Here is a 16231-nt window from a genome sequence, read left to right on the forward strand (position 1 = left end):
ACAACACTCCTAATGATGGCAAAGTCCAACCAGCCTAATATTGGACAGGTAAACTCTGTTCTCTGTCCAGAAAACAACTCATGTCAGATGAATCATTGTTTTTAAGCTGTTTTGAGCATCCACTCTAAGTGTATGGATCTATATAATTATTTGGCCTTATCATAGCATGCTAGGGAGAGTTTTGTTTAAATAATTATGCTAGATTTCCTGACTGGATTGGCAAGCAAGGAAACTTCTATGAGCAAAGCAAACAAATTAGCAAAACAAACCAGATGCTCCTTCTGGTGCATAGTAGATGAAAGTTTTTAGCTATCCAGATAACCTTAATTATTTTCAGCAAATAAGTCATCTGGGTAAAGTTGCTCATTGTAGTAAAGGTTCTTCATTCCTCTGTTGAGCTAAATTCATCCTGGCACACTCATCTTTTCATTGAGAAAATGCCTATTTTTTTTCCTTGCACCAATCAAAAAGAGAACAAAGGCATGAATATAAATATTCACTTCTCAACCTAGTATCTGTTTCTGTAACATCTAGAGAAACCAAGAAAAGGAGGTTTTCAGGTTTTTATGCCACTTGCAAGACACCCTGTTGCTACCAAGAAATGGCAGGAAGCGTCCAGAGCTGCAATGGTCAGTCCAGACAGAGCCTTTGTACCTGGATATTTACAATCAAATTTCAATTAAATTAAAAATTATTTACTACCTTTCATAAGAAGAGATAATGATGATGACTAGAAAATCCACAGATCATAGCAGTCATTAGTGCTGCTGCACGTTCCCCAGGTTGTAGTTTATTTGTGTCCAGGATCATCAGACAACACGGGCCTCTTCCCTCAAGAATTACCATAAACAGCTTTCTACAGAAAGAATGGTTCACATATCTCTGTTAATGCTGTGGCTTCCTGTGAGGGTAAAAGCTAGAGAGTCCAGTTCCAAATTCAAATCACAGCTTATAAATATAAAAAGGTTCTGGCTGGGCAGGCCATCAGAAGGGAAGCCTATTATCAATCATTGGTAGGAAATATCACTATGGTTTTCCACAAAATTTGTATTGCAGCTGGTGATGAGATCTTTATTAAACATCATCAGTGATGCTCTGAGCAGATACTGTTTGACAGCTGCAAATCTTATGTACTCCACAGTATTATATTTAAGAGTGAAATAAAATACAACACCATTTCAGAATGTAAATATATTACCTAGTAGGCTTGGCAGAACAGCATCTTGAAGGAGAGTCAGTAAATATACCACTACTTTGTCATCTTATTTTTTATAAAACACCTCGTATTTCAAGCAATGGAATTCAATTTTAAATTACTAGCCTTTAAAAAAAAAATCATATTGCTTTGAATATTTCTAGTAACAGAGCAAGGTCACCTAGGTTCAGATCCTCGCTTGACCATGCCCACCTAAGGCATTATCTCCTAAAGGCAGGCTGTTTAGTTGCAGTGGGGTGTTCCTGTGTGTATACACAAGGAAAATGCATTCTTTTTCATCAAACCATTACAAGTTACATGGAAGATTGTTTTAAATTTTTTTTTGTACTATGGTGCTCAAGCAATCAAATTGGCTGCTTCACTGTAGTACAAACTGTCCAAGCATACATTGGGATAGTGTTACTGCTCCAAAATCCTTCAGTAGAAGCAATGGGAAAGGAATACAGAAAATACGGTGAGCTATCTTTCTCCATCACCTTTTGGACCTGCAGTATTTTCCCCTGGAATGGGAAAAAAAGGTATGTTGAATTCTCAAAAGCATGATCCAGATACAAACAGCCCAATAGTGTTGCAACTGAAATTCTCCTCGTTGTCCCTGTTGCTCTCAGCATACAAAAACTTGTTCAAAATCTCAGTTTTAAGTCCTCCAGAGAATTAACGCATCTGTTCTGATAAGGGGCTATCTCCCACATCTTAACTTCTCATGATGGTTACAGTCTTCTGCAGTGCAAAACTGCCCACCAGGAAAGCAAAGCCTAATGACAGCAAGATACAGACAGTCAGAGCTGGGCTTAGAAAAGACAGGACTTAACTTCTCCTAAAGGTAACAGTCCTGAGGACCTGACTCCTTTAGAACTGGATACATGTACAAGCTTCACTTCTGTAAGTCACAGAATTAGAGAATCATAGAACAATTTACATGTAGGTTCAGAAAACACCCCCAGCGGTAGCCTAATGCAATACACTGTCCAAAGCACATCCATTTAATGGAGGCTGCTAAAGCTCATCCAGTTGGGTTTGAATGCCTTCAGGGATGAGTTTCCACATTTCCTCTGGGCAGCGTAATTACATCTGTTTGGAATGTAATGCTCTCCCCAATGAGTTCGCTTGCTAACACACAAAACCAAACCTATACTTAATGCATTTTTCCCAAGACTATACATGCCTAACTTGGGAAAGAATGAAAGCTACACAAGTATCTTGACAAGTCACACAAAGAGAAATCTCACGTTTACACATTCACTTCTCAGGTCTTACAAACCTGATTCTACTAACTTCCTTGTCTATGCCTTTCTTGAAGTGCTCGATATACTACAAATGCCCTACCTTTTCTTTCTGTCTAGCTATCAACGTAACATACTGATGGACTTCGCAACTCTACAAGGTGAAGATGGTAGAATTTGCCCTCTGAAGAGCTGCTTATCCACAGAACTGAGGAAAAAACATATATAAATATATGCTGGAAGAATAAACTGTGACTCCTAGAGTAAACCAAACCACCAGAATTATAAAAAAAATAAAAATAAAAATGAAAAATAAAAAGTATAGATGAATGGATTTTATGGACTTCTATTTGCAAAGCTACATTTCTTAGTTTTGGGTTTATTTTCCAAATACCTAGAATATTTCTACTTCAGAATTTAATTGTAGCAAGGAATTTAAAACCACAAAATGAGAACAGCTTTCATTAAAAAAATAATTAATTTAATGTCTCATGTATCACCCACAGCGACGTTCATTTGAGGAGGAAAGTTGTTACATTTATGACAAGCTATATTGTCCTTTTCCAGATGATGGCAACACACTGCCAGCTTTAAAAGATGTAGACATGTCAGTGTAAGGTTTGTTGTTTAAGCAGCCTTCTCCCTCTACAGCACTCTAACAGCTTACATTTACTTCTCCCAGTCTTGGAGATCATTAGCAAATGTTGTGATTTCATAGAAACTATGTCTTCTGTTTCAAGCCCTCCCCTATGGACATACACTATTCTTCTAAACAGAAGCTTACATGTTGTTTTTCAGAAAGCATGCCTTCTCAGTTCCTTAAAAATACTTCAGACAGCACTATTCTCTTTTCCATTTATGTACCATGTGTCAGCCAACAGAAGATAATTCACCCTCAGTAGCTTAGAGTAAGCTTTTTTTGCAAGCAGCAGAACCAGCAAAACTTTATGTCTTCTGGGTCTGGAGGCAAAGCTTTTTTGCAGTTTCAGTGATAAGGAACAAATTCACCCCATTACCTCTGCTTTATCTGAAATGTTAATAGAGGTGCTGTCCTTTATTCAGGCTTTTTTTCCTCAACCTACACATGTAACTTGTCTTTTGAAATTTGGATACCCCTTGTGAAATTTAACTGAGAAGCGGAAAAAGGACTGACAGCAGATGTACACATACCGTCTTGCAGCCTTCACTTCCTTTGGAATCCGCATTTTAAAACTTTAATTTTTAAGAATAACATTAAACTTAACCCAATAGTGTCTTCAAAAATGACTGCAAAACAAAGCACCCAGCCACAGCGTAAGTGAAAGTATCACTCGTGTTCTCAGAAATGACACAGCTTCAGTCTATTCTCATTGCTAAAGAACGCACAGCCAACCTGCCACTCTGGGGGCAGATCACACTCACGTACCATCTATTTCACTTCCTCAGATATCGTTCATCCAGGATACTCACTGCTTTCACTGGGCTGCAACATGTTTAAGTGTGAACACATCAACATCCAGAAATCTGAAACAAGCTGCCATTGAATTATACCTGAGCCAGCGAGGGTTTACTAGAGATGCTTCATAGTCAATCCATATACGCACAGAGTGGCTGTGCAGCACATAAACTGCATGCTTCTCTGTGGGTGATCCTGGGCAGATGTATGCAAGTCACTGCTTTCCAAAGATGCTCTTTTTTGAAGTGTTGGGAGATATGACAGCAACGATGATAGTTTTTTGAAACAGTAGACTATACAGGAACACTAAACTTTGAAAGAGACAGAGAAGTCAACTGACGTATTCAAACACAAGAAACCAAATCCTAAAAAGTAGAAAACTACTCTCTAATTACATCTTCAAAAATCTTTCAGCAGTCAAACAGTAGGTTTTTGACAGAACCTGAAACTGAAGTTTTCCCAACATGTACAACAATATCCTGATCATTTACCTGTAATCTTTAAAGATATAACAAGCAAGATATAGATACCTTGCTTCCTAATTTATTAAACAATATTTTTCCATGCTCTTGTTCCCACGTGACACCACAACAGGAGAACAAAAATACGTGACTTCTCTACTATTTCTTAGATTTGTACTGTAGAAATGAAGTTCTCCTTCTAAAAAAAGTTATCAATTTTTTGAGATAAAGGCTTACCTAGGTCTCTTCTCAAACACAAATGCAGAATTAGCAATACGAGCTCATCAGTCATCAGCTAGACACAAAAAAGTAACATTAGATCACCTATTCCATTCCTTCTCCCACGTCTGGATCATTCCCTAAAGCACACATATTTTTATATCATCTACAACGATTTTAGGGTACACATTCACTCATCAGCGTGGTCTGAGCATGTTATGCTTATTTATGAAGGCAATGTCTACCTCAAAAGTGGCATATGCCCTGTTGCAGACGGTACATAAGCTCTTTTTCTTGTAAAGCCGCAAGAACCACATAAAATCCCAGTATCTTGCTGGCATACTACTTAATGTTGCTTCAGTAATTCTTAAATGCCCCTTTGAAAAAATCTGGGGCTCCTTTAAGTATTTTCTGACTGATGTAGATCTCATTTTTTAGGCTCATTTCCATGATATGTATACAGCTATAACATCAGAGAATCCCCATTTATCAGGCTGTGAACTGGGTGTAAACTATGGGAAATGCAAGTAAATCCAAGTGACAGATTCATGACTAGTTACACTACTGCTAAATTGAGAAAGGATACAAGCTAACACTCCACTTTCTACCTTGGTATTAATACCTGCTCTTCCTACTTACACTACTAACACGTAGAAAGCCTGCTAGCTTTCATAAACCCTTAGACTGTAAATCATTCAGACTCACAGTAGTATCTGCCAATATTTGCAAAGCAAATACAAGACTGATCCATGCGGAATCTCCACGTTCAGTGTAAATACACACAACCAGTTCCCAACACCTTGCCTTGCAACAAACGGCATCTTAACTTCAGGAACTGCTGCAGCAAAGGCATAGGGACAGCGGACATGACAAGGTGCAACACAGCACAAAATATCATGATAGAAATCTGGTAGATGGCTAAGGAAGAACATTTAGCCATCTTCAACTATGACTGAGCAATGGCTTGGCCTACAAACCTGACATAAACTTGGCTTTACACAGAGAGGTTTCCTCTGGTTAACCCTGAAACTTGCGTAAAACGTAAAGGTGCCTCCCAGCAAGAAGCTGTACCACTTTACATGATTTAAACAAACAAAAGGACAGCATGATAAGTGATACCCTCAACATGAGGCATGATGTAAAGATGTTACTGCACAACTAAACATTTGACATTAAAAAACTATTTCCTCTCAGGCAAACTCAAACTATAACAGTAAAATGTCTAGCTTTCATATCGAGGTCCAGCGTGAGGAAAGCCACCATCAGTATTTCCACACTTGCCATATCATAGATATACAAATACATTGTTTTATACCATCTCAGTAGGCAAGACACTGGAAAAGCCAACATACCAGCATTTCCCCAAGCTTGCTTCTAATTAGATCATATGTATACAGGTTCAATCCAAGGATGATCAAAGCTAGTGAAAAAAAATCCCATTTAATTCAATGAGCTGTGGATCAGTTCCAGGCAGCTAGCTGCTACTCCATCCTCTTTCTTCTTTATCAAAAGCACTCTGACAGTGTGAAAGTGAAGAGGACTCCATGAGTCTACAGATATTGTATCTTCCCTCAGAGCTGAATTTTAAGTGAATTATTTGGTAGTTGACTATGTTACATACAATTAAATAATCTTTTTCATAAAGCTGTATTAGAGGCTACTCCCGGTTTTGAGGGAAAACAGACTATTATTGTTACATCAATAGTTCTAAAAGATTTCAACTAGATCTTTCACAGACAGGTTTACGCTCATTATAAATTTATTTATGTACCACATTGTTCACCACTGCAGCAATATATCGCAGAATCCGAGCATGGGAAATGTCAGTCCAATGCACTTGAAATAGAGCACTAAGTCTATAAGGCTTCCTAAGATTAAGAGAATGACAATCTGTAGTCATTTAAAGTCAAAGAAAAAGAGCGTACATTCGGATCAAATAACTGCCTATTTCTAATTAAATTTCTAATGAATGTTATGACTGTTGGACCACTTCAGCCAAGTGGGCATTCCTATACACATATATGCAACCTATCTGAATAACCTTTGATTCAATTCTGGATAACAATGCTTTTTCACATACTATTTTTCACTAGGTGACCATATTAAAAATGAAGTCTTTTAATTTCATCACCTCAAAACTCATCTCCCAGTGCTACACAGATGTTTAATTCAGTCCCTTGGTACTCAGGGTTTCAGCAAATCTCTGTTCAGATCAGCATGAAGGTTCTCATTGACTTAAGGCAGAGCTGGCCAGGAGTAAAATCTCCATTTGGGAATTCAATATATGCATCAGTGCTACTAGACATTACATAAACAATGTCTTAAATCCAGTGGGCATTGCATAGGAAATCAAATAATAAAAAATATTCTTCCCTGTTCAAGAATCAAGAGTAACTTAAATGAAAACTGAAGCTGTCAGCTTTTGACAGGCGAAATGGTGTCTGTATCTGAAACTTCACATTCCATTTATATAGGGACACAAGCTTAAATGAAAAATGGTATTCAGACACAGTTTCAATAAAAATTGCATACGCAATGCCACCCAGTCAGCCACTTTACATCCTTCCTGCTCTAAAAAATACTAAATGGTTCTAACCTCAACTCTTGAGTGAATATAGACATATGTGCAGAATAACATGGGCTGTATTATAGATTAAGGTATGAGTAAAAAAAGCTTCCTATAAATTCACCCAGGCACTAATGTTGCTTTTGAAAACATTTGAGAGACTTTTTTCTACTTTAAAGCATTGCTACGGGCTCACTGTCCTCAAGGGCCCATTATCTCTGATGCACATAAAGGGGTCCTGCAGGTTGTACTGAGAAGTAAATTCTACTTACTGACATTTTTGCTTTACATAATGCAAAAGCCTTTATTGTTTTAGCATGATTCCTCATTTCTGAAGCTCTTTTCTGTTGACTGAGCAAATAAGAAAACAATCAGAAGATTTTTTTGTTCTTCCACTAACATGTCAGTGATTTAGTCTGTTGTGTTCCCTCGCTGCTAATAGGGTTTAGAAGCAGAAGTCCCCTTCATTTCACAAGAACCGTTAATCCGAAGTCTTAGGTTGGAATTGCAAATAAATACTGTGTTATGGAATCTGTTTAGAAACACTGTGCCATCATTAATATTCCATAACAAATCACATGGGTTGTAGATATTAGTAAGACAGAAAAAAAATGTACAGAAAAAAGCAACTAACCTGGCAGGAGTTGGGGGGGGGGGGGGGGCGGTGTGGAAAGCAGCCTACCACATAGGTTTCTAGATGGCAGTTCATTCCAAGCCATTTCAACTAAACAAAATGCTGGATGTACATGAACAGCAGGATTCCCAAATAAGTTGAACAGCTCTATCAGCAAGTCTCATGCAGCCACAGTATTTGTCTCAGTACAGTTGGTCTCACAGCAATACAAATTTCAGAAGATAAAATAAAAACCACATAAGGCTGCAGTGCTGAGCATTTTCAGCCTTGCTTCCTTTACTCTGGTCTTTTTAGTAACCTTATTTACTCTCTATATATTATTTTAACTACTACTCTGCTGTTATTTCCTTGATCCTAGCAATAAAATTTAATCCACAGGTGGACCGATAATTATTTCTTCAAAATCCCATGTCTTTATCAAGACTCTGTTCTGCCTCATCAGTCTTCCAAAACATTGCTGGCCTGCAAGATGAAAGACTTACTTTGCTTTCCTAAAAACAAGCATATTCAAGAAGATTTGCATGAATTAACTGCCTAGCCAACCTTCATTAACAAGATTTAAAATTTTACTTTGAGTTTCCTGTCTTTTGTTAACCCCTATGCATTCATAACCAGAGAATACACAATTTGTAAATATTCTACTTATATTAAGAAATATTTTCTCTCTATATATAAAGAAATGTATTAAATATGTTGAAAGTCTAAGGGTAAAAAACAGTCTTTTTCTTTAAAAATGCTTTAACTGCAACAAGTGATACCGAATTATAGACAGTGCTGCCAAGAAATACTTTCAGAAATTTTAAAATAAAATCCCTCAATTAAAAATTCTGCCTACTCAAATAAATACCAGACAAGTTTTAGGATGAATTTGCTTAAATCTGTTCTTATTTCCTGATACAACCGTGCTCTGGTTCTGTTAAAGTTTACAGCTAGGATTAATTTAGTCAATGACATTTCATACGTATTCAGGCATACCTACTATGTAACACTACATTTGATCATGTCTGAACACTACTGACTTTACAACGTTCAAAAGGTGTGGACACCTCCTGTAAGTTGTTAGAGAACTAGTTCCAAAATATTCTGTAGCAAGCAAAGCAAAGGAAGTGTCATAAGAACAGGTTTAAATTTTGTCTCCATCCATTCCTGCTACCACAAGACAAGGAAAAAAAAAAAAAAGTGTGAGAGTATTGCAATAGAAAGAACAAGACCAGCATCGCTAACTTACTTGTCTATCACTAATGCTGGAAAATAGAATATGCATACAGCACCAATATGCACAATGGGCTCCCAAGCAGCATCATGCTTGAGCATGAACAGTAATTTAGCGTTACCAGGTAACATATCCTGTAATGCTGACTAATGTTGATATGCTTACTCTAGACAAAGCACAGCACAGAGATTGAAAGAAAACCTTTGCTTGAAAGGCCTTGAGAAAGCTATATATCGTAATTACATCAGAGAACCCTTCTGTGACACCAGGCATTTGAAAATAAGCCTTACTGAAAAGAAAACACAGAGCTCAGGATACATATCACAAACTATGGTCCATGGAAGTATTTCCACATCTACTCTTCAGAAAACAAAGGCAATATCCTCTCATCTTGCATTTTTGAACCAAGATATACATACTGGCTGGGTGGAAGAAGCTATACAAATTGCAGAAAAGAGATAAAACAACATGAAAGAATCAAATTTCTACTAGTAATGAAGAACAAGGTGTTATTATAGGTCAAGGTGATAAATGACAAAATAATCTTAAGTTAATGTCACATCCATTGCATACTAAGAAAATCAAGAAGTTAAAATATAACAGTCTCTTATTTTTTCTTCAAAACCATTTGTAAAATTGCAGCTTATAACATGCGAAGTTCCACACATCTAGCAGGCTCTGTCACTCCAGGTTTGAAATGAGAGCAGTCAGGGGACACTGTGGTCAAATGAACTCTTAATAACAGGTGAGAAGTACGAGTCAGTAGAACCTGCGAGGTCTTTCGAATAGTATTTATTAAAATTAAATTAAAAAAAAATACAACAAGCATGGTTTTTCCACTGAGAGTTCAAGTCTTCATATATCCAGCAGAATTTGTTTGTAGAATGAACGTTAAATTAAAATCTATCACAAGAAAACAATGAAGCATGGCAGTATTAGAATAAAATAAATTGCAGGGTGAGGGATGGGGGAATACAAAACAGTCTGTGCAAGGAGGGAAAGAGGATGAAAAACAGAAAAAGCAGCTAACCAATTATGTTACATAAAACATAAAATGCCATAACCTATGTAAATCCCCACTCAATCATTTACTTTATCACTCAACATCACTCTACTTGGAACAACTTTCTTCCATAAAGCTTGACAAAGCTGGTGTGCCAACATAAAAGACAACTAGCTTTTCAATGTCCAACAAACCTTTATAGAGAGATGACATTTAATTACTTCTTCGGTAGGTGAATATTTTGTATGTGCTATGTTGTATCTGTCCATTTTAGAACATTAACTTCCCAAGGGAGGTACTGGAATAATGCACTATATAGTTTTTCACCCTGAAAGCAGTTAGTATAATAAAATCAAAGTTGGAATCAGTGTTGCAAAAGAAGAAAAGTTATGTTATAGAAAAAATAACTGAGAAAACAAAAAGATTATGTCAAACCAATTTTCAAATCATACACTTTTTTTTTTTTTTTAAAGAAGCACAAGTAAAACTCTGCAAGAACCCCGACAATCTGCCCTGTTTATCCGCTTTTTCAGCTTTAATAACACACACTTCACCAGGAATTACTTTCAAAAAAGGTGAAAGTTAACCACGTAACTCACCTGCAAAAAAATTGATGGAAAGTATGTATAGCACCAGGAAAAAAACAACAAAACTGATCCTAGGTTATGAGACATGCTTGAAAAAGCTAATCCCAAAACTTCTAGAACAAGCAGATATTTAAATGCAGGACTCCAGACACGTGAGCTTTCCATAAAACTTGCCAGAAATGTACTTCAAACTACTCCTTCCCCATTGCTGCTTTTCTGTAAAACATTAAACCTACCCCTACGGGAAAGCTGGTAGCTACATTTCATCAGTCTGCAACCCCACCTAAATCCATGCTCATCCCCAGTTTGAGCTAAGACACAAAACTTTATGAAGATACACAGACACACTCTCCTTTTAACCTGTTCTATGTCCAGGAGAAGAAAATAACATTGGAAAGTTAATGGTGAGATTTTGTAAGGCTGTAACTATTACTTCTCATCTAAGCTCATTGAGCTCACTCTCCCCTCATCCTGTGCTGGATTCCAAGTTGGATCAACTATAAATAGTTGTAAAGAAAGGACAGTGTATTGGCTGTTCTCACACTGAACAGAAACTTACTGCCTGTATAGTTGGACAGCTTTCAAAGGAACCATACTCAAAGAAATTGACTCCAATGCAAATATATAACTTGTCCTTTAGAATATTATTATTGCCTATCTTTGTATCTTGAATCTCATCATTTTCTTTGTCTTGGTATTGGGAGTAAGGAAACCCATTAAATCTGTATGTTAGATATACGTTTTAATGAAATCTACGTTAGATATGTAGCAAGGTCTTTAACAGTTGCTGATGAATATATTTTTATTGTTACTATTTTAAACAAAGACTCAAAACTTGTTATTAACGAAAAAGGCTGACAATGCGGGTGTCAAAAACAGATTCAGAATACTAAATGTATTTGTAAGCACTTACCAGCAACTGGAGATAATATTTTTGCAGCCCTGCTTCCTTTGCCTGTTAGTGCTTCATTCCTTCTCTTCAGAGACAGGCTGAAAGGTAAATTTTGACACAATCAGCCCAGATATGAAGAACTGGAACAGGAATAAAATTAGAAGAAAATTCTGTCTAGAAGTGTGAAGGCACGTAGGAGATATTGACAATTTATCTTATCTTATAAATGCATCTGAAGCATGAGATATTGATAAACATGTTCTTAATGCACTATTATGAATGCTAGCCAGAGCTCCAGGGACAAAAACTTGATATTGACAGAGAATAAAAGATCAAAAATGCGAAGGATCATGCAAAATTAAAGTATTACCTTAAAGACCACCATTACTACAGTGCTCTAACACAGGTCTATTATTTTCCTCATTTCAATGAAAACGTTACTCCATAACTATGACTCCTTCCCACATCAGAAATACTCTCTTTAGATTTGCTTTTTTTTTTTTTTTTTTTTCATACTTAAACTTTTTTCTGGACCAAAAGTCAAAGCTAACAGAGCAAGATGTCACATAGATGCACGGCATCATATAAAAGGGAAACACCTCACAAATGGAAAGCCACATCTCCCCTCTCCTCACCACAGTCAGAAAATTAAAACAGGCAAATTACTTACAACCTACCTCATCCTTACTGCTTTACACATGTATCGTAAACCACTGTTTTGTTTTAACCTTCCTTCAGTAAAAATTCAAAATATTAGTGTCCCACATGTACCTTTTGCAGAGGTCACATCTTTCCCCAATTACATGCTTTCCACACATTATACAACACTCCCCGCTTTTATTCTACCTTGGATAATAACTCTTCCTACAGCAGCTCCACTCTAGCTGATAGCAATGAGATATCTCCTTTTGATACTTTGCTTTAGGAATTGCTTCCAGGAAATCACCACTAAACAAGTATTCATTAGGAAACACTTAGTGAAGTGGAAATTCAGGGAGGACTTAAGCAATAGCCCATGACTTGGGTGGAGCTAGCCCCTGTATCATGGGCCATGCCCACAATGCAGGAACAAGGGAAGAACCAGGATGCACACAAGCTACAGGTGGCCTTTGGTTTCCCATACCTGGAATGTGAGTCTGGGTAATTGGGAAAAAAAAGAGAGAGAATCCTGCAGAACAGTGCCTGATGTGAATGAAGCAATGTTGCAGCACTGAAAATCAGGGATGAATAGCTTGACCTTCACCTTTACGACCACCACATGACTGCGTGCTGCTTGTACACGTATTTGCATTAAAAAAATCATATATGATACAAATCACACATACAATAAGAAATAAACTCAAGAGAGTTTATTTCAAGAGAAGGACAAACTTTGCTCTAGCAAGATGTCTCAGATGCAATCATAGTCCTTAATAAAAAGGCTGGCAGCACCCTCTATAACCAGCCCATCAACTGCAAACCACAAATCAGCAAAAAATATACAAGGGAGTTGGCTACAGAGAGATTATCAGTTACTCTTAAACAAAGTATCAGTCCTTGTTTTCTAGCTAAGCTTGATTTCTGAGCTAAAAAATGCAGTATCTACGTAGAAAGAAGAAAAATAATCAAAATAACTACATAAGTTAGCCTGGCTAGATGACAGCTGTGGACAGTATGATGATGGTGTAAATAAGAGAGGTGAGGAATTACACACAGTGACCCTAAGAGGCATAGCTGAAATAGCAGGATGAACTTAGGTAAGAGGGTGGCTTAGGCTAAGCAGCAGAAAACATTACTTAACAGCAAGACATGATATGAAGTAGATTATTTTTCCCATGGAAAAGGAAGTTATTTAAGTCTCGACAAGATGAAACTGGAAAGCACAGCAGAGAAAGCACTTGTGAATTGATGAGGCCATGGATGACAACGCTTAATAAATAAAGCCTGTCCTTCGCTCTTCCCATGATTAAATTTCTCAGTAAAATTTCAGTATAGCAAATGACCACACTGGAAATACTTTCACTCCTTGGCTCCTGGTCCAGAAAAATACCTTGGATTTCATCAGCATTAAGGTCAGATGTGTCACATGCATCTTATGTAGCTATTACACAGAGAATTATTTGAACATTATTAGTAATATTAATCCCCTATTACTTATTCTTTGGCCTATTCCTGTAACAAAATTATCTTTTTAACTTTGGACTGCTACAGCATTTTTTATTCAAGAATTTCAACGTATTTCATAGACACATGTTTGCTATCAACATCTTTTAAAATAAACAGTGTATGTCAACACAGCACATCATTGATCCAGATGTTATCTGATGATTGCTGAACTGCACTGTCCAGCTGCTTAACGTGATACACAATTAGCAGGCAATACAATGGCCATGAAACACTCTGGTGCTGCACATAGCCACAGGAAATTACAGAATTAAAACTAAGGTCAAAAAACAAAAACTGAATTTGCTGTTCCCTCCAGTCCAATACCTGCAGCACTAGCAATCAGGAACTAGCACAGATTTAACAGCAATGATAAAACAGGAATTTCTTGACTTGAGTAAGTATTACTTCAGAAAACCAACTGCTGAATTCAGGTGTGCTTTTTTCTTTTTGGTGTGTTATGTTTGCTTTTTTTTTTTTTAATTATTATTGCTATTCTTAAAGTCTTACTTTACAAAACATTCTGCAATTCAGTTCAGAAAGAAATGGGGTAACATAAAAAATGACAAAGGAGTTTCCTCCTGCTTTTTCTTCCCTCTGAAATCTTAAGTAGAGTTTTCCAAGATGCACAAATAACTCAGGAGCAGGGATGAATTTGAAACACAGAAGTTTCTCCTCCTGATTAAAAATTTCCTCTTATGTCCTGTCCTATAAGACAATCAAATAAATATATATATATATATATATATTTTTTTTTTAAAGAAAAAAAGCATAGTTACACTCAAGGCTTCCTTTTGATACTGTGGAAATTTTGCTCACTATTGGGAATGGTTAAATTGTAATTCATTACGTTTGTGAGTGAAATCCAAAACTTCCCTTGATTTACCACCCTTGTTTTAAAGGATCTACTCTAGGACGGATAGGATCTCACTGTCCATCAACACTAACTGCAGGAAAGGAGAGAGAGAGAAAGCACCACAGCAGCAGGGAAAAGTTAACAAGTTTTCACAAACTGGAAAATAATAATTAAGAGATGATAATATCACAACAATCAATTATCATTCTGACCCCAAAAGAAAAATAATCAACACGAACAGCAGCATAACAGGAAAGCACATGTTCTCTTAAAGTGTTGAGTGCCATGTCATAAAGCTGAGATAGTGTACCGCAAGGAGCAATTTGGCAATGTACAATAGAACATCCAATATGTACTGAAGAATATAACAGCTGTTTCCTTTCACACCAGTCCACGGTCTCTTCAGGTATGTCATCCAAATTCCCCTTCTTTTTCTTTTAAGCAGCTACAAATTCAAAATGTTAGTAACTATTCCAAATATCAATACTACTCATCATTCTCAAATCGCTTATTTATCACAAGAGATGCAGAAAGGAAAAGCACAGGCCATTTTCCTCCCTCAGACCAAATGCCAGAAGTAAAGATTTCTGTACAAATGAACACTGACCAACCCCCTTCAATGATATGCACGCCTGCAATTAAAAAATAAATCTCTTCTCCCATCCCCATAAATGGTAAAAATAAAACAGCACTGAGTTTTAAACCAGAGGTGTTTTTTTTTTTAAAAAGGGAGGAGGAGAATTAAAGAAAAACATCTTCCCATGCCTTGACTGGTGACTGGTCCTGACTTGATGTCTAAACTAAATTAAAGTATGGATTCCCATTAGACAGGAGTAGACAGTTTAAGAAAGCCATCTCTTCAGCTTCACCATACATAGGCTCCAATGTGATGTCACAGGACACAACAGCGGTCATTTGGGCTGAGTCTGTGCTTGAAATTCTCTGCAGGCTTGCAGTAATGCACCTAAACATAAGGCAAGCAGGAACATGCAACCCATCATATTAAAATTACAGACTTCAGTCATAGCAGAGGTAATGCCCACTTGCTACAGAACGACGGGACTTCTGAGGACATAATCTATAGCTTACAAGAAAAAGCAATAGGAAAACACACATGAAAATAATTTTTTCCAGTCAACAGCACTAGTTTGACTGCGTAAAGAGAAGTTCTGGCTTAAAAATTGTTCTTATCTCCTGACATTAAATAAAGTTTAAGACAGAAACGGGAGATGAGAGGAGACTTCTGAGGAAGGCCTCAAAAACATTACGCCTATCACAGCACCTCCCTGGCTTGCATTTTTCTATAAAAATGCAACTTTTCCTATAAAATTTCTAGATTTGGTTTATGATAAAATGAACATCCAAGAAATTTGGTATGTACGGAAAATCTCAGTTTCCAACAGCCTAAAAGGGCTTTTAAAATATAGCAACCACGTAAGCATGCATGCAAGGATGAGTTTGCGAAGCTCCACTGATATCTCTATTATTTAAGAAGTACTTTAGTTCCATGCAACTGCATCTGATATACAACTGGCACAAACAATAATACTCAAACATGTATACAACAAAACATGGGTTCAATCCACAGCAACAATTTAAGCACTTTTGCCAGAGACACATGTAGAATATATATATATATATACATATATATATAAACGCTGTATGTACAAAACACACTGCAAAGAAAGTAAGAACATGTAATCACAGAAACCATATTACTGATATTATCAATACAGCTGGGGCAACAGACATCTAAGTTACAAAGTCAAATTTCTTCTGCAGGG

General features: G+C 36.8%; 1 protein-coding gene across 4 annotated transcripts in view; it reads right to left on the reverse strand.

Moving 5' to 3' along the window:
- Window positions 1-16231, reverse strand: part of FARS2 (phenylalanyl-tRNA synthetase 2, mitochondrial) — a 246221-nt gene that overhangs the window by 228958 nt on the left and 1032 nt on the right. For all 4 annotated transcript variants that reach the window (XM_082754417.1, XM_082754420.1, XM_082754419.1 and 1 more), the window contains exon 2: window positions 11471-11547. The gene's annotated coding sequence lies outside the window, so the exon portion shown is untranslated. The remainder of the gene's footprint in view (window positions 1-11470; window positions 11548-16231) is intronic.

Source organism: Aythya marila (genome assembly GCF_965140915.1).
Source record: "Aythya marila genome assembly, chromosome: 2".
NCBI lineage: Eukaryota > Metazoa > Chordata > Aves > Anseriformes > Anatidae > Aythya > Aythya marila.